The sequence below is a fragment of the Leucopleurus acutus genome, assembly GCF_964270905.1.
Source record: "Leucopleurus acutus genome assembly, chromosome: 5".
Classification (NCBI taxonomy): domain Eukaryota; kingdom Metazoa; phylum Chordata; class Mammalia; order Artiodactyla; family Delphinidae; genus Leucopleurus; species Leucopleurus acutus.
In genome coordinates this window covers 30,727,794-30,751,542 of record NC_139147.1, presented here as the reverse complement: position 1 = coordinate 30,751,542, position 23,749 = coordinate 30,727,794, and the positions used below count along the sequence as shown (strand labels likewise).

At 34.1% G+C, this 23,749-nt stretch overlaps 1 protein-coding gene across 1 annotated transcript in view; it reads right to left on the bottom strand.

The window, feature by feature from the left end:
- ROBO2 (roundabout guidance receptor 2) overlaps positions 1-23,749 on the bottom strand; it is a gene marked incomplete at its 5' end in the record, with an annotated part of 1,616,413 nt that overhangs the window by 491,757 nt on the left and 1,100,907 nt on the right. The gene's annotated exons all lie outside the window — the stretch shown is intronic.

Below are 23,749 nucleotides of genomic sequence, written 5' to 3'. Positions count from 1 at the left end.
AGGAATTAACAACCTCTGCTTTTATCTGACCTGGACTCTGGACACTGGGGTTTCCAACAAGATTTTAAGAAAGTATCTTTTCAAATGTTTTACACACATACACACATGCACACACACACATGCAGGTGTACATATTAAAACTGTTGTCCTATAGCATTACTTACGTTTATTACTTTCTTCCCCTCTACCTAGAATTGACAACACTTTCATATGTGTATGTCTTATTGCTTCCAATTAGTATATAAACAGTCAAAAAGCAAAGCCCACACCTTCAAACACACTGAAACAGGCTAAGTTCATAATAAATTCTAGTAAGTACTTCACTGATTGAATAAATAAATGAACAAAATATTTGCAGACTTTTCTAATAATCAACCTCAATTATTTTCTAAATTCTCCAAGATATTTTCATATGTCTTTGTAAAAGCAAGAGCCAAATAAATCACCTTGAATTATATAGCCAGAGAAGAAAAACTTTTGATCCAGTGGAAAAGCTGCAGCAGATAAAATGTGCCTAGAATATTTAAAGTCTTGGTCCCATACATTGCTGATCACCTTCCCTACTAGAACTGTATAATATAGTGTATAACTAAGAATCAATTCACAGAGCACTTTAAACTTCTACCTTTATTTTTCTCAATGCTGTTGCTCCCTGCATGTTTATGAAAATCAACTGGTTAACTTTATTGTGAAAGTATTAAATTGTATATATATGGCTAATACCTTTATCAGCACACTGCTTTTGAGTTCAGATCCTGAACTAGCCTTTGTATTTATTGCTGATTCCTCTCCATTCTTTTCCTTTAACAACAAAGTAATATGGTTTTGATAAAACCATCCTTTGCAGCCTGAGAAAAGACCCTCACCAGCTGTTCCCAGTCCCTTCCCTATGGAAGACTTACTATGTCAGAAGTAGTGAAATTGCACATTGGCTCAAAGGCCATTAGGCACAAGCTAGGAAAAAAAGGGAGGGCATTCACTTTTAATTTTGAATCTATCAGACATGGCTTGTCGGCATTATGTCATTGGCCTGTCAGAATGAAAGAACACAAGACAAAACTGTTTTAATACTTCACTGCTCGCGATATTACTACAATACCACATGTGGAATAGATCCGAGAAGGAAGCTTTGAGGAAGCATCATAGGTTCATTTTTTACGATGTCATCACCGTAAAAAAGATATTTGACTGGACTTCAGCCTTTTGAATGGCCATTCGCTATGAGTTTAGCACTGGTGTAGTGATAATCTGTTTAAATCAGCTAACTTTTTGGATTTCTACATATTCTTTGACTATGAACGCTAATGAAGAATTTATATGTTCACTATTTTAGTCCACACAAAAGGAGAGGGGCAGTGAGAACTAAATTATAACCCCAACTTTTTGTCTAAGAAATGCTTACTAATTCATACATCTGTATGGACCACCAACAAATTTACAACTGCAGCTTTAGGTGGCAAGGGGCACCAGTCTGAATTGTAAAATCATACAAAAAGTGCCTATGTTTGTGGCCACAAAGCAAACAGTCCACCTTTCTATTGTTGGGGAGAGCACATTAGTATGTAATACCTTGTTGCTCTCTCTTCCCACATATAAACACACACACTCCAGTATTGTGAACAGTTATCTACTTCATCTGCAGAGAATGAGAGTTACACCTCAATAAACCAAGATCCTGAGCTCTCACAAAAATCAGAATTCCTTGTTGCACTTCATACTCACAGAGATCAATCCTAAGAAGTCTCCCTTAGATCAAATACTCTAGAAACTGTTTAAGTGGAAAGAAATTCAGATCAGTGAACTGACACACAGGGATTCAAAACTCCCCTCTGAAAGCTGTATGGCTTTGGGCAAAGTTTTTGTCCAACTTGCCATTCAATTTCTTCACAATGAAAAAAAGAAAATAATATCCTAAACATCAGTGGCTTGAAGTGGAGATCGAATGGAGTATGAAAAGTTTCCAGAATATAATTAGGGTTCAACTTATGTAAAGGAAAGGCTGAATTTTTCACTGTGCAATACCATAGCACATTCAAGTTTCATAATATAAAGAAAACTAATGCTTACGATAACTATCCTGATGAGACCTTAATCACCCAAGAAATTTCAACTAATGCATAATATAAAATAAAAATTTTAATAACAATTTCCAACAGAGCATCGTTACTTATACAAAACAAACCAAGGGAATCTGGTTTAACTGAGTTAACTGGAAAATATTTAAACCAGAATGTCCCATTTCTCACTCAATTTCAAGCAATGAAGGACTTACATGGATAGACAATGAAACTAGTCAAATTATTCTGCTAACAGAATATCAGAAATTTTTAAATAATTTTAAAAGAATATCAAAACCTGAGTATATACTCAATGTTGGCATAATAATACTAAACATCTGCATTGTACCTCCCATTAATTTGCCCAAACATTGATTTATAAGAAATTTGGGGATTCCTAAGTGTAAGAATTCTGTCAAACAAGACTGGTCAGGTACAATTTCCAATTTTTAAATTGTCTCTTCAACTCAGTATAAAAAAATCACTCAAGTGCTTTTTCTTAATTATTTTTTAAGTCTTTATTCAGACTTAGCTGAAATGCATAATATTCTGAATACAGAGGAATGTAATATACTTAGCTGGCAAAGTTGGAAGTTTTTCAAAGCCAAAGATATCACTGTAATTCCAGCTATGCCATTGAATTCTATGTTTGTAACTGTTAGAAATCATAATTATGCCAGGCTAATCACAAATTCAAAGAATAAAGGCAAACTTTCCTTTCATATTTTGTGTAGGTACTCCATATTTAAAATTTTACTGTCAACTTACAACTATCAATTGAATATTAACATATCATCAGTTTTTTGAGAGGTAATTACAGTGTGAATCAATCCAGCTCAGGGGTATAATGTGATTTAGTTTGAATCCCTTCAGCATACATTTTAGAAGTTTTATAATTTGCCAAATTACCCCAGTGCCTACAACCTTTTAGGTCATCAAAGTAAAGTTATTAGGTTGTTATATCAACATCATTGACTGAGTTCTTTTCCATATCTTCCCCAAATGTCCTGTACATTTTTAGAAGAAATGTATATGCTGGACACATTGGAATAAATGTCAGTGCATGTTACAAGTTAAAATAATCATATTTTCATTTACTTGTTACCATAATTGTTCATCACATTAAAAAATGGAATTTAAATGCTGAAATCAAGGTTGTAGATGATGCAAAGCAGTAATCTCATAATATAAAAAGAGTGAAAAAATCTTTGATGCTTACTTAATAGGGTTTATGGAAAAAAAATAGTCGAGGATGAAAGTCATTCCAAATTACCGATACAAATGCTTACCAGGGCAACATTTTGAAACGGTGGTTCTGAGCATTTTAGTACATGAAATTGGCCAATGTTAACGTCCTTGAATGAAAAATAATTATATATCAGTATGAATTCTGTAAAACCATAAGTCTTAGACTGTCAGCACGGAAGCCTCTAAGAATAGATAGTTATGTGTTTTCTCCCTTACCATCTCTGTTCCAAGAAACGCACACAACATTAAAATAACATACTTCACATTAAAGCTCTTTATAGTTTATAAGGTACTTTCACATGCATTTCTTTGCTTAAGTTCTCAGTCTCCCTGTGTGGTAATAGGGAGATATTAGCATCAGATAATAGCATCATTTTCTATATGAGAGCACCTGGCAATCTAACATATGAGTGCCCTTTATGCAAAGAAACTTTGACACATAATTTATGTTAATGAATTAAGTTGCTTCATTTTGATTAAATCACATTTCCATGTAATGGATCTTTGTTCCAAAATAATGTGTATCATTTTTCCATTGCTGTTTGCTTGTTGTACATGGAAATATCTGTTGACCTGCTCCTGGTAACTTAAATACAGTTCATATGCCAGAAATTGCAAATGAAAAAAAAGAAGTTATTTTGGAGAGAAGTAGGTGGTGTAGAATAAAAGTCAAAGGCAAATTTAGGCAGGTAAAAGTGAGTCAAAATATGGAGAACATAGTGAGCACTCCTAATTTTAAAAGCACAAATCTTAAGAAGCATTAAGTACTAGGCATCATATTTAAGGACTTAAAGCAAATGACAGATGTGAAATGTTCTGATATTTAGAAGGGTTGGTCTTTAAGGAAGATGTTGCAACAGGTTCCCTGTGACTGCTCAAAACAACCCTTCAAATCCAGATATCCTAATCTGACCACCCTCATTTTTAAATTGTGTCTGATCTAAACATCCATGACAGTCTAAATGACCACACACCTTGATTCCAGAGAGGATCCTACAAATAGAATTCATCTAAGAATTTTCCAAACCAACTCAGAGGCATCTAAGGAGAGATGAGTTGATTAAATGCTATAGTCAACTACTAAATGTTTTCACAAAATTATAGAAGAAACCTCATTTAATTTCAAGACAAATCAGGAAGTCTGTAGCAATAAATAATGACCTATTATGACTTGTAATATTGCCAAGTTATTACACATTGTGATGGACATTCCAAAGGGCCTATCAATTTTATGGCAAATAGCTCTGATGTGGATTTAGTGAATAAATGTAAATTACAATGGCAATGAGTTCAATCTTTATCTAAGTTCTTACCAGTTTGTAGATTCAAGAGAATGTGTGAAAATGAGCCCTTTGAAGATTAAGAATCATTTTCAGCTTCACAAATACTTTTATGACAGAACACATAAATATTAAATGTAGAATCACTGAAAAGTAGGGCATTAGAGACATTGGATATAAGGATATAGAGATAATCACATGAAATATTTACAAATGAGAATAAAGCTGAAATAAAACTTAGATCTTATTATCTGTCGTGATCTATTAACTTCTTAACAAGTGTGACCAGTTTTTAAAAGATACGAACATACCTTAAAACAAACTGCTAGCCTGAATCATATTTGTTTGAAAAAACTAATCACAAGATTATTTTTAATTTTATATGAAAATTTGAAATAAGGATGTGAAGAAGATTGTATTGGAATAAATTTTAGTCAAATGGACAGAGGAGTAGAATTATTTCCATGTTAGATTAGCATTTGCTACAAGACTCATTCTTTATTATTAGAATTCACTTAGGATAAAAGGATCACGTAACAGTAACAATAAAAAGAAGAAAGGTTTTTACAAATCCTATTTGAAATCTTGTTTATAATTAAAAAGAATTACAATGGTAAGTATTTGACTTGGGGGTTTATTTTGGAAATTCCATAACTTCAGTAGACCAAAACTTAAGCCCATTTTTTATTTCATTACAATTTTTAAATACAACATTTTGACCCAAGTAGTTTTTTACATGTATTATAGTTTCCAAAGTATTTCCAAACATCTATTTCAGCAATTCCAAAATGTGCTTGTTAAAGAAATTATAAAAACATTACCCAAATCAGCAAAGCATATCTAAACTACAAGTCAGCTTTCATTCCAGCCTTAAACAGTGTAAACTCTTGGGTGTTTTTACTTTTCAAGTGTAGGTGCAGAGCTCATCTAGTTTCTGTGATTTCTGTGTTATTAATTCTGCACAAAATATTTCCAATATCCAGCTCTGTGATCACACAGGTAGCTGAGCATGTTATTGTCCAAGCAAATGTGTTATGAGTCCTCAGATGATGGACTACATTGAGGCCAGATGTCAGAGGTGCTGAAATTGATAATCCATCAGTAATTTTCTATCTGTCGCAATAGCTCTGACCCATTGAACTAAATAAATATGTTTAATCACTGACTGGTCAACTTATCAAATGGTGCCCTGAGCTAAGGGGAAAGACTTGTCAAATGTGGAACAGATAAAGCAAGAACCACAGCCAAAGGCAAGAAAATAACGGGCATCCTTAATCTCTACCCGTTTCCATCTCATTTTGAGAAAATAGACTTAAGCGGAAATCATATTAGGAAAACAACTTTTAGGCTAAGAAATAACAGAAAAATATTTCATTACAGTTCTACTGCATTTCTTCTATTCTTTTCTACGTAAGCCAAACTGTTCATAGGTTTCAATCTGACTACAGTTATATAAAGACATCCCAAGTTCAATGACAAGTAACACACTGAACACTGATAATGGGCAAGAGTCAAGGAAGAGCTACATGACGCAGTTACCATGCCACGTTACAATAGCGATTGCAAATAAGGGTGCTCAGTTCCTAAGATAAAGCTCTCATCTGTTCAAGTAAGCTAAGGGATTGAAAATTGCTGAATGTGAACAGTTACATGACAAGCCCATTCCACACAAACATTAATCATAGTTAATGAGATAAAAGCCTTAGTAACATGTGACACTAGGTAAGTGATAGATCAGCCATCCTTTCATTGAATGTGCCAACAGCTCTGTGATTATAAGGGCCAACCGTCACCACTGTCCAGGAATGGAGCAAACTGAGATTAGGTGCACTGCAGTGACCACAAACACTAGTGATTTCTCCAACAGGATTTGTGGAGGTGCACAAAGAGCATTCTCAGCATTAAGTTCTCTATGTCTTACTTTGCCAATTCCATGCGCTGGCAGCCATAACAGAAAACTCTTGAACTTGTTTATGCACACTTGTTTAATCCTGATTCTACACACTGATTCAGCCTGTGGGCTTAAGAAGATGGATGAGAGGAGCCAGGGCCACAGAGGGGTCAGGGTCATGATGTCGCTAGATCTCATTAACTACATCACTCAAGACACCAGTCACTCCAAATGTCACTCCAACTGAGGACTAGGGTATAGGTAAAAGAAAACTAGGTGGATGAAATAAACAAATTTTTCTTAGAACTGACATCACATACGAAAACAAAACTATTCTCAATTCGCTTTCTAGTCCCAAATATATCTATTTATTAAAATAAATAGTTTTAAGAAATGAAGAATAAACTACCTCTAAAATCCCAAGCAAAAAATACACAAATATTTTTAAAGGGCCCATAAAAGCATAGTTAGTCCCTGCACTGAAAATTATTTTGTTGATCTTTACCAAGTAAAATTTGGCCTGTTATATATGGTAATTAGTTTAAAAAAGGTGGAAGAAGGACTAGTATTCACAAAGGTATCACCACAGTTAGAAAGCTGAAAGACAACTTTTTTTGTGACAGAAAAATAAATGATTAGAACTTATTTTACAGAGATGATATAAAATATTTGGCAGTAAGACTGTGATATGAAAACTCTTCCAAAAAACCACAATGTTAGAATTTGTAACGACTTATTAAACATGTTTGCAATTTAGATTATTCCTATTTCCTTAGTGCATGTGCAAACCATTATTATAAGATTTCTAAATGTTCTTTGAAGAAATATAGACAAATTATGTTACAGCTTATCCAATCTGACCAAATTATAGATATATTTATTTACATGTATAGTATATTCATCTTTTATTTTACTGAAGTATTAAAACTGAATCCATTTCACAGATTGTCTATTATTAAAGTGATAGTGTTGATAAAGAAAAAAAAACACAGTGGAAATAATGATGTTTATTTCTGGTGGTAATTTTTTTCTTTAGTTTTCTGTAGTTTCCAACATTTCTAAGATGAAAAGACAACCCTCAGAATGGGAGAAAATATTTGCAAATGAAGCAATGGACATAGGATTAATCTCCAAAATATACAAACAACTCATGGAGCTCAATATCAAGAAAACAAACAACCCAATTAAAAAATGGGCAAAAGACCTAAATAGACATTTCACCAAAGAAGACATACAGATGGCCAAGAGGCACATGAAAAGATGCTCAACATCACTAATTATTAGAAGGGCGTGGAGAAAAAGGAACCCTTTGGCACTGTTGGTGGGAATGTAAATTGATACAGCCACTATGGAGAACAGTATGGAGATTCCTTAAAAAACTAAAAATAGAACTACCATATGACCCAGCAATCCCACTACTGGGCATATACCCTGAGAAAACCATAATTCAAAAAGATACATGCACCCCAATGTTCACTGCAGCACTATTTACAATAGCCAGGACATGGAAGCAACCTAAATGTCCATCAACAGATGGACAAAGAATGAATAGATAAAGAAGATGTGGTACATATATACAGTGGAATATTACTCAGCCATAAAAAGAAATGAAATTAGGTCATTTGTAGAGATGTAGATGGACCTAGAGTCTGTCATACACAGTGAAGTAAGTCAGAAAGAGAAAAACAAATATGGTATATTAACGCATTTATGTGGAATCTAAAAGAATTGGTATAGATGATCTTATTCACAAAGCAGAAATAGAGACACGAATGTAGAGAACAAACGTACGGATACCAAGGGGGAAAGTGGGGTGGGATGAATTTGGAGATTGGGATTGACATATATACACTACTGATACTATGTATAAAATAGATAACTAATGAGAACCTACTGTACAGCACAGGGAACTCTACTCAGTTCTCTGTGGTGACCTAAATGAGAAGGAAATCCAAAAAAGATGGGATATATGTATATGTATAGCTGATTCACTTTGTTGTACATTATAAACTAACACAATATTGTAAAGCAACTATACTCCAATTAAAAAAATGTATTTATAATCAGAAAAAAAAGTAGAAAAATAAAAGACAAAATAAGGAAAAATAAAACAAAGAAACAAACAAAAAGACACACACAGTAGAAAGGGTTTTTTTTAGTAATTTAGATAACATGGGTCCAGAAAGAAGAGCAATGTTATGTTGGTCTAATATATGCCTGCTTATGTGTATAATTATGAAATTAATTTCATATAATTATGAAAATATTTCAGTAAAAGACAAACATGCATCTTACCTAATAAAATATTTTATACACTATGTGTAAGTCAAATACATCTCAAAAATTAGCTGCTTTGCTTCATATACTTCTTTTAGAGAAACAAAACAAAATCCAATTTATATACTAGAAATTTATATTTGTTTACATTAAACTTCAAGAGACTAGAAACACTGATCCAGAATATACATACTTTTGCAAAAAAAAATTTACCTTAGACCTTAATGCCTAAAAGAAAAATGACTTAATTACGTGGTGACAAGGTGACTAGGGACTGCATAGATGTGGATCCATGATCAGTTAAATCCTCAAAAGACTAGAAGATTAAGGAAAATCTTCATTTTATCAGCAATATTATCTATTACTTGTTGTCGACCAGAATTTGCTTGAAGAAATGGTGAAAAAGAAAGAAAAAAATAATATTATCTGAGATAAGAAAAAAGGTTTTTTTCACAGACTGGGGGAATGGCCAGTTAAAAAGACTACTGCTCGGGCTTCCCTGGTGGCACACAGGTTGAGAATCTGCCTGCCGATGCACAGAGGTTGAGAATCTGCCTGCCGATGCAGGGGTCACAGGTTTGAGCCCTGGTCTGGGAAGATCCCACATGCCGCGGAGCAACTGGGCTCGTGAGCCACAACTACTGAGCCTGTGCATCGGGAGCCTGTGCTCCGCAACAAGAGAGGCCGTGATAGTGAGAGGCCTGCGCACCGCGATGAAGAGTGGCCCCCGGTTGCCGCAACTAGAGAGAGCCCTCGCACAGAAACGAAGACCCAACACAGCCAAAAATAAATTAATTAATTAATTTTTTTTAAAAAAAGACTACTGCTCAATTACTTGATATCCAAGGTTGGCTCCTGTCAGTTTCTGGAATCCAAACATACATGATCTGTTGGAAATATCTTTTTTCAATGAACTTTGTCCAGTAGTCACATGCAAACCATCTATAGTAGCTCAGTTAGATTTCCACTTTTCTGGAGGACGAATGATCTAGTCTAATCCTCTCACCTTAAATTCAAGAAAAGAGACCCAGAGAGGTTAAAAGCTTTGCCAAAATTATAGAACTAGTTAATAGGAGAACAGGGCCAGAACCTGGTCCTTTCTGGGAAAAGAAATTCCCCAAATTATCTTTCCTCTCCATTGCTGTCTGATGAAATTGGCTCCCTCATTTGTCATCTCAGGCCTGCCTCTCATCAACTGGGGGCTTTGGTTAAGTCAGTTCATGTCTCAAGGCCTCAGTTTCTACATCTGAACAACAAGGGGACTGATGATCTCTAAGGTTCCTCCAACCTGCCAGCTTCTTCATGCACGGTTTTTTTGATGACCCGATTCACCCAAAGGTTGCTTTTTTTTTTTTTTTTTCTGATTTAGTCCTACATCCATTTCTTATGAGAAAGCTTCCATTAATGCCCCTGTAATTAACATCAAACCCAAATGGAATGAATGGGAGATTTTCTTATGCACAGGATAAGGACCCTTAAATAAGAATGAATAATGATAATATTTCCCAGAAGACACTATGGCAGCCCTCAAGCATGATTAACTACACCACTCCTTGTCTTTCTTTCTCCATAGAAATAGAACAGTTCATTTGCATGTCATCTGATATAAAGAGAGATCCTAGCATATAATGGGTTATTACCATTGGGTACTTCATTAGTAAAGCTTTTCCTTATGATGTGACAGAAAAAAGAAAGACAAAGTAAATTGAGAGATGTAAATTCTTACATCTCTATTAATGACAGACACATATGAAGATTAGACTCTATCAGCTTATCCATCAATCCTAAAGAACCAAACAAGTAGTTAGGAAGGATTTTGCAAGTTGACCCCTTTCTAGGTAGTCCTGTTTAACAATAGGCTTTTGAGAGAAGCTGCTTTTAAAAGAAAATCTTATATGAATATTAAACACAGCATCTTCCTCCTTCTTTTAAGAATATTCAAAGCAGATCCAGGAAGAAAACAAAAATAAATCAGTCTTTCTATCAAGCTACTCTTGAATCTGTACATGTGGGTCCTGGGGAATTATATGTTATAAACGAGGGGTTGGACTACAAAATGCAATTAATTTAATTGCTTATAATCTCAAGGGATTTCAAGATAAGATGTGTAAGACATATGCGTAAGTGAGATTTTTCCAAGGACTTTTCATGAAAACATGATAATACTAAATTTAAGGAAATCATTTCTACTTTATGGAATTCCTTGTGAATAATAAAGTGATGAGACTAAATAAGTCACCAGTACTTAGTTTTGTTATCTTGTTTCATTATTATGAAGACTGATTTTTCCTTTGAGGTAAAACATAAGGTAAAGCTATAAGAAAATATATAGTTGTACGTAATTTTTTAGGTTCTCTTCTGACTACATCATCATATTGGCCTTGGTTTGCCTATAATTCCCTAAAAATCCCAAGAAAGAACACGTACACCATAATTATTGTCTGGCATGCTGAGGCAAAACCTGCAGCTTCCATACACTGGTCCTTTTCTTTCCTCAAGGGTCACATGGAACAAATATATTCTCTCTTTGGGATGACAGCTCTTGATGTGCTTGGTGAGAACTACCGGCCCTACCCATGTCTTCATTGTTCCTCAATAATAATCCCAATTCCTTCCGCTTTTTCTGCTTGTGACAGTCTTAAATCCTTACTCTTTCTCTTCTAGTGGTATTCCAGTTTTAATGGTAAATTTAAACTGGTACTCAGAACTATTAACAATATTCCACCCATAGTTTTAGCAGAAAAAAAATCAAGCTGGATCACATTTCTTAATCTGAACTATTAATGCAGTTTAGAGTAAGAGACTTTTTTGGCAGCTTTATACAGTAAGAGACCCTGTTCATTAGGTCAAGTACTGGGGACTCTTTATTCTTAGGAACAACCACTCCCCTCTTACTTTAACACCCCCACTTCTTTCCCCCCAATAAAAAAATCCTATAATTAAACTCAAAAACCATGATGGAGCAAAAATCAAAAATAGAAAAAGAAATTCACAGAGCTGTATGTAGAACATACCACAAGTTGTATTTAATTAATTTCAAACAGTGAATCTGAATAAGTGAATTTTAAAGAAATTTGGAAAAATCTGAATTCATCAAAGTTTAAGCAAAACACTTAACATTTAAAAGTCATAAAATAAATTATTAGTTTTTAATAAGACATTTTTATATACTTACGTTTACTTAAGGTAGTTAGCTTATTTGTTTTAAACTTTTATTTTGAAATAATTATAAATTCACAGGAAGTTGTAAAGATAGTACAGAGATGTCCCCTGTACCCTTTACCCAGTTTCCCCTCAGCAGTTACATCTTACATAATGCTACCAAAAACAGGATTGACACTGATACAATGCATGTGCTTCTATGTCATTTTATCACATGTATATTTGTGTAACCATTATCACAACCAAGATACACAACTGTTTCATCATTACAAAGATCACCCTCTTGCTCTCCCCTCATAAACACACCCATGGCTCTCTCCCCACCATCCCTAACCCTTGGCAACCAGTAATCTCTTTTCCATCACTATAAATTTGTCATTATGAGGAGGTTATATAGATGGGACCATACAGTATGTAGCCTTTTGAAATGGCTTTCTTCACTCAGCATAATGCCCTCAAGATCTCTCTAAGTCATTGTGCATATCAATAATTCATTCCTGTTTATTGTTGAGTAGTATTCCGTGGTATATATATAACATGGTTTATTTAACCATTCACCTATTGACATTTTAATTGTTGTTTCCATTTTTTTTTTTTTTGCTTTTACAAATAAAACTGCTTTAAAGTTGTGTACAGGCTTTTGTGCAGATTAAGTTATCATTTCTCTTAGCTAAGTGCCCAGGAGTGCAAATGTATGGTAAATGTACGTTCAGTGTTTTAAGAAATTGTCAAACTATTTTGCAGAGTGACTGTACAATCTTACACTCCTACCAGTAATGAATGAGAGATCACGCTTTTGTATTTTGGCTGTTCTAAATGGTAGGTAGTGATTGTTCATCATAGTCTATTTTAATGTGCATTCCCCTAAGGCTAGTGATTTTTAACATCCCTTCAAGTGCTTATTTCCCTGCCATACATCCTCTTGGTGAAATGTCTCTTTATGTCTTATGCCCTTTTTGCTAACTGGATTATTTGTTTTATTTAATATTGAGCTTTGAGAGATCTTTATACATTTTAGGTATGAATCTTTGGTCAGATATATGTTGTTCACAAGTATGTTCTCCTCGTATTTAACTTGTCTTTTTATCCTCTTGACAAGATCTTTCAGAGAATAAAAATTTCTCATCATAATGATGTCAAATTTATTTATTTTATCTTTTTGGTTTGTGCTTTGGTATCATGTCTAAGAACTCTTTACCAAGCCCAAGGTATCAAAGATTTTTGTCCTATTTTCTAAAAGTTTTATAAATTTTATCATTTACATTTAAATATTTAATCCATATTTAATACATTTTTGTATAATGTTTGAACTGTAACTTGAGCTTCTTTTATTGCCTTTGAATATCCAATTGCTCTAAGTTATCATTTACTGAAAAAACAATTCTTCCTCCTTTAATCAATTTTTAAATTAAAACTGGAGTTATTTGAAAGCCAAACTGACCATTGTTAACATTAAGTACTGAACTTAGAAAGAAACTATCAAAGTTAGCAAATTTCTACAAATATGGCCATGAGATAATGCATGTTAATATGTTAATAACTTCTAAAGAACTCGAGAAAATACTGTAAGGGTATCATTGCTATTAGCATACTCCCTTTTTTTTTAATATAAAACTTAGTCAAGTTATCTTTAGATATTAAATGATAGATAACTCTTCTTATAAATTTGATTCTTAAGCTCCAAGCTGCTTTGGCCTGCAAACATGTCAGTAAGACCTGAAAGTGATGGATCTTCCTGATACTGATATTTGACAACTAGGAACTGTATAGAGAAAATCAAATTACTTGAATAAACTAATGAGCCCTTAAATGTCAATATATAACTAAATTAAAAAAAAGAAAAGCTTACTCTTTCTGTTGTTTGTTTCCTTTAGTACCCCATGAATCACAGAATTTTAGCACCAAAATGAAGCTTTAGACTTCATGTAGTCCAGCATTCTCATTGTATATATACAACTGGATAACCATTTCTGGATAGAATACCTAAAATAAATGTTAATGATTTCTTCTAAGTGTCAAATGGTTTTGTTTGTTTAAATGAATCAATGAGACCACTTAGCATGGTAGTTAAGAAAGCAAACTCTAGGCAAAGGCTGTCTGGGTTCATATCCTAACTCTTCTTACTGTGCAAAAATTGCTAAGTTAACAAAGATTTGGCCTCAGATATAATAGAGAGAAAATAATAAGTTGTTTTGAGAATTATACTCAAAGTAAATTATAAATATAAAACACTTAGGAAAAAATCCTGGCATTTAGTGATTATTTTTACTGACTTTCCACTTACAGAAATCATTTAACCTGGTCCATATTTCTCTTGGCAAAATCAGTATTTTCTTCCTCTGAATTCCCACATGTTCAGGTGTTCTTTACTCTAGGATTTACATTTTATACCATCTTGAACACTCTTTGATGGAATGAGTCATCTCTTGTTCTGTTTTTTGTTTCTGAGGTAAAAAAAACCATAGGTAACATAAAATATACCATCTCAATCATTTTTAAGCGTACAGTTCAGTAGTGTTAAGTATACTCACATTGCTGTGCAAGAGATATCCAGGACTTTTTCATCTTGCAAAACTGAAACTCTATACTTATTAAACAACTCTTGTTTTAAATATCAGTATCTTCAGCACCTAGCTGAGTACCTAGCAATTAGAAAGTACTGTCCAAAAATGTAGCAAACTAAATTTATATCATCCCTTGGACCACAAACTCATTTCTTAAATTTGTATCAATTCTCCTTTGAAATGCCATCTCCTATCTTTCAGGTATCAACTTAATTCATCAAAGTAATTCAACCTTCTTCTTACCATACCTTAATTTGTAATAGATCTCCTACCTTCACACTCTTCCATGTTCTAATCCACCTTATACTGCCTTTAACATATCCCCTTTCATACCTTACAAGTAACATTTCCAAATCAAAAAAACATTGAAGGCTCCCTCAGGTCTTCTAGGATAATGTGCAAGCTCCTTAGTTCGTTTAATTATGACCAATCTCTACTTCCCTATTTAAATTATCTCCCTCTACTCTCCTACATACGTTCTCCAATTCAACAATACAGTAATTACTCCCCACACTGGCCAATCACACGCAGCCTCAGGTCTTTGCTTTTACACTTCTCTCCAGTTTTCTAAGGCCACTTTCCATTCATATTCATCCAGAAGCATTTGATGTCACTTCTTCTTCTAATGCCTGTGGCATGTCCTGTCTGAGGGCCTTTACCCCACACCACAGTGGAAGGTGAGCTGTTACTTGATGAGGTTTCCCAGGCTTCTCACTTATAACACAAGCACCATTGAAGGCATGGATCTCTTAAGCTGCTTTTTACTCCTAATGCCTAAGAAAGCCAGTAAAGACCTTTGAATAGATTTAAGGAAAAACACTGAACATCCTCATTCAATATGAATAAGCAGAAAAAGCAAGTAGGAGGAGAGTGAAGCAGGTTGATATATATATATATGTATGCATAACAGTCTATATTGAATACGACATTATGAAAGTAAAATGGTCATGTTACCTTTCCATAATTTTACAGTTTATATATAAAAACTGTAAAGTTTGTGCCAAAGTCTTTGTACAGACTTAGATGTTAGATAACCACATAAAAAACTTAATGATTGTCTTTATAAATAATAAGTACTTGTATAACTGGAAAATGGCCTGATTATCAGAAAAATGTATATGTGATAAAAAGAGCCCTTTTCTTCTTAGATGTTACTTTAGACTCAGTTTCTAGGCCCTACTTGTGATGCTACTTAAAGGGCCAATGGCGTAGGCCAATCGGACTTTTCTTGCTGCCTGTAACCCAGGCTGACACCCTTGCTGGCAGGCTTTGTGAGGATCAACTTTTTAACAGGCTTAGGCTAACCAGTAAGTAAGTGACCATGGGCTATTTTGGGTGGTAGAATTTCTGCAAAAACAAAAAAGCAAGACAAAATAAACATACAAAAACTTATTGGAATTCACCAGATTCTGGGCCTGTATATCTGTCTGTCACATCCTCAAAGCACCTGCCTCTCTTACAATCCTTGCCTGACTTCTCTCCAAGGGTCAGAGACACTACTGATGTCTGAGCAGCCCCAGAAGGGTAGTGCTAGGGAACTTCAGAGAGTTTACATAAATCCTAAACAGGGGCCCAATATTGTTTTCCTAGATTACTTCTTGTAAAACGTATACCCTATTGACAAAAATGTATGCATATCTCCTAATTAAGAAAGAGGTGGTTGAAAATGTTGTGTTTGCATTTGAGAATCTCCTAAGAGGAAAACCAATTCCAATGATTTAGAGTGTAAAGAATATGTTGATTCCTCAGTTGAACCTCTCATCCTTTAGCAGTTAAGTCACAGGCTGTTACAGACTTCTAAAGAAGAAGAAATTTCCAGAGTTGAACAAAATTTCACCTGTCGTTTTTACTTCTGTACTCCTCTAAAGAGCTTAACACATACACTGACTCATGCATGAAAAAAGTGCAACCCCCTTTATGTAATTATAGAAACCTTGTAGGAGCTGCTTCAGAATTAAACAATGTGTATTATAATTATCAGAAACAAATTCAACCTAACGAAGGAAAATTGGAGACCTGTCTTTCTGAAGAAACACATATCTTGAGAGAAAAGCATACACGTTGCTGCACAAAATTACATTTCCTAACTACAGTGTCAACCTATATACATTTTCAGTAGAATCAATTTATATTTACAAACCAGCTGAAATCGAATAAATTGAAGGTTTATAGGTGGGAAACCCTCCAAACCACAAATAGTCTTTTCTTACTTTTATCTAAAAAAAAATTCTGAGATTGAAAACAAGAGCTGAACTCAACAAGTTTTGTCTTAATACACCTTAGTATCACTATGAATATGTTGGGCTATCATTCCATGGATAGGATTTACATGTTGGCAGAGTTCAGGATTAAACTGTTTTGGGAAATAGTCTTTGGAAAAGAAGAGAACATCAAGATTCCTCTTTCTCTTATTTATGTGCTTTCCTTGGAATCAGAGTTAATTCAGGCTAATTTTAGTGAACGGCAACTTGAGACTTGTAAAGGGAGAGGGGTTGAATACAGTTAATACAGTTAACAGAAACCTGATATCAAAATACAGCATTACACATATTTAAATAGTTCATAAGCTCAAACATGTACTCCAGGCATAGCAATTTCACACCTCCATTTGTGAAGATTAAAGAAGAGATCTGTATATGAAAGAATCTGATGGAGTATTACACAATTAAAAGGTACACAGACAAAACAGCCCAAGTAACGCAGATGTGTGCGTGTGCACACTCATGTACCTTCTAACACTGTTCTCTAATACCAAAAAAATACCAAAACATTTGCTATTGTCTTTTCTTTCTAGTTAAAGATGTTTTAGATTGATTCCCCTATGCCCATACATTCACAGTTTATAATACTTTCAATTGAGTTTACAGATTTCTTTCAAAACAGCCTCGGGCCAACATTGTGGATGCAGGGCAGTACAAATCCACAGAGCACAAACAATATTTGATTCAAATCACTATGTTTTGTTTCTTTTTTTTTTTTTTTATGGTCTCTTACCAGTGGTTACTCTTGCTGTAAGACAAATGGCCTGTATTAATTTGCTAGGGTTGCCATCACAAAATACCATAGTCTGTGTGGCTTAAACAGCAGAAATTTATTTTCTCACAGTTCTGGAAGCTAAAATCCATGATTAAGGTGTTGGCGGTTTTAATTTCTTCTGAGGTTTCTCCCCTTGCTTGCAGATGGCCACGTTCTCACTGTGTCCCCATATGGTCTTTCCTCTGTGCATGTGCCTCTCTGGTGTCTATGTGTCCAAATGCCCTCTTCTTATAAGGCCACCAGTTAGTATAGATTAGGACCCACCCTAACAACTGTATTTTAATTTACTCCTTTAAAGACCCAATCTACCAACACAGTCAGATTCTGAGGTACTAGGGATTAGAGCTTCAATATATGAATTTGGGGGGGATACAATTTAGCGCATAACATGGCCCAAGTACATTAAGGTATGAGTGGCTGTCTGTATACTCTCCACCCAAATTCTCTGCATTCTCTCCTGAAATTTGTAGAAATACAAACAGAGGAATCATGAAAAAGCCAGTAGCTCTTATATTCTTCTTAGTCAAAATCTATGAATATCAGTTCCAATTGACTAGTTGCCTCTTACGCATTTAAACAGATACGTTCATTTGTTTTAGGAAAGTTGAGTCATGATAGCAGCTCTTTTTTTCCCTACTCCTGGAATTACTTAATCAACTTCTTCTATTATAATCACCATTAATTTCTTATTCTAAACCTTCCTAGTAAATGAAAGAAAAACAAACAAACAAACGTTAAGACCTTTGAAAGGAAAAATAACCTGGGAACAGGAAAGGTTATGTCAATTATTCTCAGAAGAGATACTGTCATCTCCTGAGAAACCAGAATACTGTCCTCTTTCAGGACAAATAAAAATGTGGCAGAAAGTGAAGTAAGGTTCAAACAGCAAGACTATCCAACTTAATTGGGGCCAAAGTCAACACGGTTTGGTAAGAAGTTTTATAAGGGGAAGTGATTTCAGAATTTATTTCATCAATTCATACTACTTGAATTAAATAACTAGGTCAAAGAAAAAGAAACTTCATGACCATTCAGTGGCTTTACAGAGTTAATTATTTTATATTTTTAATTAATTAAATCTTATCTTAAAATATGGACATATAACCCAAGGAAGTATAACATGCCAGCAGTCAATAATATTTATCAAATACTGGCAATGTTTCTAGCTGTGCCTTGTACTAAGAGGGGAGTTGGATACAGTTAATTCAATAACACTAATAAATATTTTTATCTACACCTAAAAGTTACCTATAAGTCCCTTAAAAAGTTGAGTTACCATATAACTAAGCAACTCCACTCTTAGATATATACCCAAGAGAATACACAAATGAAACCATATGTCACACAAAAACTTGTACAAGAATATTCATAGCAGCATTATTCGTAAAAGACAAAAAATGGAAACAACCCAAATTTCCATCAACATATGAGTGAATGGATAAAATGTGGTATATCCACACAATAGAATATTATTCAGCAGTGTAAAGAAATGAAATACTGATACATGCTACAACAAAGATTACCCCTGAAAACATTATACTCAGGAAAAGAAGCTAGTCAAAAAAGACCACGTATTGTATGATTCCATTTACATGACATGTCTAGAAGAGGCAAATATATAGAGACAAGATAGTAGACTAGTGTTTGCTTAGGGATGTAGCAGAAGGGTTCCAGGAGAATGGGAATTGGCTGCTAATGGGTATACAGTTTTCTTTATAAGTGACAAAAATGTTCAAATTAGATTGTGGTGTTGGTTGCACAACCCTGTGAATACACTAAAAAACATTAAATTATACACTTTAAATGGGTAAATTATATGTGAACCATACCTCAATAAAGTAATTTTTTTAAAAAAGCTCGCCATGGCTCAGGCTTTTCTGCAATTTAATTTATCTCTGTGTTTTTGGAGCATAAAGGTATTTTGCCTGGATAACATTCATTTACAGCCGAAAGTAAAAAAAAGAAAAAAAAATTACATATTTATTAACTTGGAAATATCAATGAAACAATTCACCTTGTGTTCATTTTTAATGCCACCTGTGACCTCTGTTACTAAAGTCAGTCTACTTCTATAACCTCTCTTCCTTGTACAGATAAAACATCAATTTAGTTCGGGATTTAAAGCAGGATCATTATGTCTGTAGAGTGTTCCATAGCTTTGCTGTTCTAGCAATCTGTGACATAAATAATGCAACACCTTTTCCTTCTCTAAATGACTTTCTTGAGGCATGGGTCTTCATACGTGGAAACAAAAAGGAAAAAAAGGATGAAGAAAAGAAAAGAAATCACCCTGCAGTCATGGAATTCAATCTATTTCTAGTTCCCCAACTGAATTATGAACCACATCTGTTCTCTTTTGTAGTTGCATCAAAAGCCAACTTTCAAACATTTAGCCATTTTATTTTATTTTTCTCAAAGCAAAGCTAAATCATAGGCAATCTGAAAAGTTCTTGTGTTTTAGTTTTGATTTATAAATAAGGAAAGGGGAAAAAAAAGACCGGTTTCTAAGTGACCCTTGACCTTTGAACCACAACCTCCTTGCCACTAAAGCGTTCATCACTTCATTTAATCTCCCCTCTCTGCACTGGCGTAGTACAGAGAAAAGGAAACGGAAAAAAATAATCTGGGGACTTCATCAATTTTTCATGAATTTTCATTTAGGCCACATCCCCCTCTTACCCTGGTCGATAGATCAAGCTGCTGTCATATATTTACCACCTGGGGCTACAGCTGCCATCTCTAGGCACTGCCACTGACTCAGGCTGCATCACAGGCAGTCACAGTCTGCGTGAGGACCCCTGTGCTCCTTCTGCTCCAAACACAGGGAGCCCTGGAGTTCAAACTGAAATCCTATCTGCACCAGCTACGTCTCAGCTCTCTTGGTGGTCCCATTGGAAAACTACGTATTAAATTCTTCAGTGCCAAGTGACTTACTTGTAGAACCTGCAATTCTGTTTTCTAAATATGAAAAAATCACTTTTTTGCCTAAATACCTTCCTTGAGTTAAAGTGATCTAAAAAGTACATTCTGGATTGCTTTTTTTTTCCAAACCAAGAGGGGAAAAAAGCAAATATGTGGTAAGTGATTCAAATCTCCACTGCAAGGATTGGCCCTGAATAGTTTTTTCCTCAATTATGTTGTTCCGTTACATAAAAGTGAACTCTGTGTTTAATAAAACAAGAAGAGAATGAATAGAGTATGATAAAAACAGGCTAACTTCTATACAATCAGTCAAGACAGACGGTTGTCAATAAAACTGCTCATATCATATGACAGCAGAAAGCAAGATTGTTGAAATTAAAAATGAAAATCAAGATGAAGCAGAGTCAAAAATTCCAGATTTTTTATCAATAATTATTTCACAATAAAAGTTATAACAAGGTTGTTTGCTACTTATCCATACCACCTAGATATTCCTATATACACCTAAATCAATTTGCAACCGATTTTGACCACCCCTGAGTTCTTGAAAGAACAGGCAGCACTTGCCACTCCAACTCCACTACCAACTCATTCTTCAGCTGCTGTGCTTTCTTTCTACCCCTAGAGACCACAGATACTTTTTATTTAGATCACCACGTGGCATTTGCATTGCCAACCACTTTTTCTTTCTTAAAATTATTTCCTTATTTTTCTTGTCACTCCACTTCCCATGTTCTATCACTCCAATACCTCCTCTGAGCCTCCTGAACTAGACTTTCCTTTGCCCAACATTAAATATTCTTTCCAAACAATGGGAGTGATCGCAGCCCTACACACAGCTTGCCTGGACAATCACATCTATGTCTATCTACTCCCCTGGCTCCAACCTCCATCTGGGAAAGACTTCTCAATTCCAGAAGCTCTTTTCTTAATAGAATATGGCATATTTTTACCTTGATATTTCATTGGCATGTCAAACAATACAACCAAGCTGACTTCACTTTCCTGTTCTCACTAGAGTTATTTCTCCTGTATCTGCCATCCCTTTGGATGGTAGGTATCGTAATATACACAGTCACTCCACCAAAAAACATCTGGGAATCACCCTCTATTCCCCAAACCAACCACAAAGTGATATAATTTCTAAATACGGTTCAAGCTATTTCCTTCTTTTAATCCTCACTGCTTTGTTCAGTTTAAAATCTAACATATACTCTTTTCTGAATGATTTGACAGCTTCTTAACTCCGCTCAATTTCAATCATCATTCCTTTAACCCTATCTTCAATTTTCTTTCAAAATTGAAAGGAAAGACTCTCCTTTTACATAACAAAAAGTCTAGATTTTATGATTCAGCACATGCCTATCTTTCTAACTTACACTGCCCACCAACCTCATTATCAAGCTACCTGCAGCTCTCCAAATACATAGTGTTTTTAGGTTTCCATTCTTTCCTTTAACAAATGAAGAAATGGATATGCCATAATTGAGCAATTATGTTGAGTGTCCTAAAATATGAAGGCCAGACATTTATATGACCCACAGCGGTTCCTATCATTTTATAAAAATACACGTTGGTTACCAATAGGATTGACAAATCACAATGCTTTGACCTAAATTTCCATATTAACACATTTTATGAAACACATAAGGAAATGGAGAAGACTGATGAGCTAATGCGAAAGGGATGAGCAACATATAAATGGATATTATTTGATCTTCTGTTGCCTCAAATGGCATGAACTGTTGACAGGGCATTAGAAGAAAGAATTTTATTCACTAGCTAAATCCAATTTAGAACTCTTCTTGTTTTCCTCTCTAGGTCAGAAGTATTTTTTTAGCATTTCTCAAAGCTCACTGATTTAAAAATAAAGAAAAATGTAACTGTCATAGTACATTGAAAAAAAATTGTGGTTTAAAATTTTCCCTCTAAAACAGTTTGATTAATTATTAATGATGCAATTAAGAAAGAGAGAAATCCTTTATGTTAAATCAAAGTACAAGATACATGTGTGTTGGGAGCAATTTAACAATGCTAAGGATGAGAATAAAGATAAGTTTATAGCTGTCTAACAATAAAATGACCGGCCAATTTAGATAAACTTTAATATTGAGAAGAAAGTTAGTGAAGGATTAAAAATAGTTATTTGCTTAAAATAAATAAGCTACAAAGATATATATAGTACAACACAGGGAATTTAGCCAATATTTTATAATAACTATAAATGGAATTTAACCTTTAAAAATTGTGAATCACTAGGTTGTGTACTTGAAACGGATATAATATTATACAACAACTATACCTCAATTTAAAAAATAAAAAAAAGTTATTTGCTGCTGAGTGGATAAAAGAAAAACTTTTAATTAAAAGTTCTTTATTTTTATTTATATAAGATGAGCCTGGTTTCATCTGAGCGTTTTTCGAAATATGGTACAATTCCCTCAAACTAAAAATTAGAACAATCATGGTCTGATCTTGAATTCCCCATTAATTTATTGCCTTAGTCTTGGTCACCTAACCATCATGGGTTTCATTTTATCTATAAAAAGAAAGAATAATGCATGTTATATTTACTGTAAAGGGATCTGGTGGGGAAAACAATCAATAGAATTGACATTGAAATATTTCAGTATGTTTGAAATGTTCCAGAAATAAGATATTTCAAAATAAAAATGGACAGTTAGCAATATTTGCATTCTTGAGGTTCTGTGTATATATTTCAAATCTCACTAAACTGCATTTAATCTAACTGCTTTTTGAAGTAAGTTATAAAAATGAAACTACCTAGCAACTGGTGCAAAATGGCATTGCTAGCAAAAGTTCTAATGCTTATATCTCAAAGTACTTCACATAATAAATTTCTCAAAGCCCACTGATTTAAAAATTTGGGTTTTAGGATTCCTGTAGTCTTTTCCTATTGGACTTACACATTTCAAGCATGGACTGGGTTCCAGATTTCTTGGTACAAAAGCATAAATCAAAAGACTGGATGGATAAAAGCAAAAGCTTTCATTGTGATAGCTGAATAAGAAATTGTATGATTTTGTTACTAAAAGATGTTTTCATGTATAAAGGTAATGATACACTGTGAGAATTTCAATACACATATACACAAGTTTTATAATTTAGTGTGATACCATATAGCATGTGAGTATAAGTATCAAAGTTAATTGCAGACATGAGACCATGAACTATTATCCGGCACTCTCATCCCAGCTATAAAAAAAAGACTCATGCATCCTGAACTATTTCAATTCTCTTACCTATGAACACCTACTGGTACAAGCAGAAAGTTGAAGAGCACAAACTTTT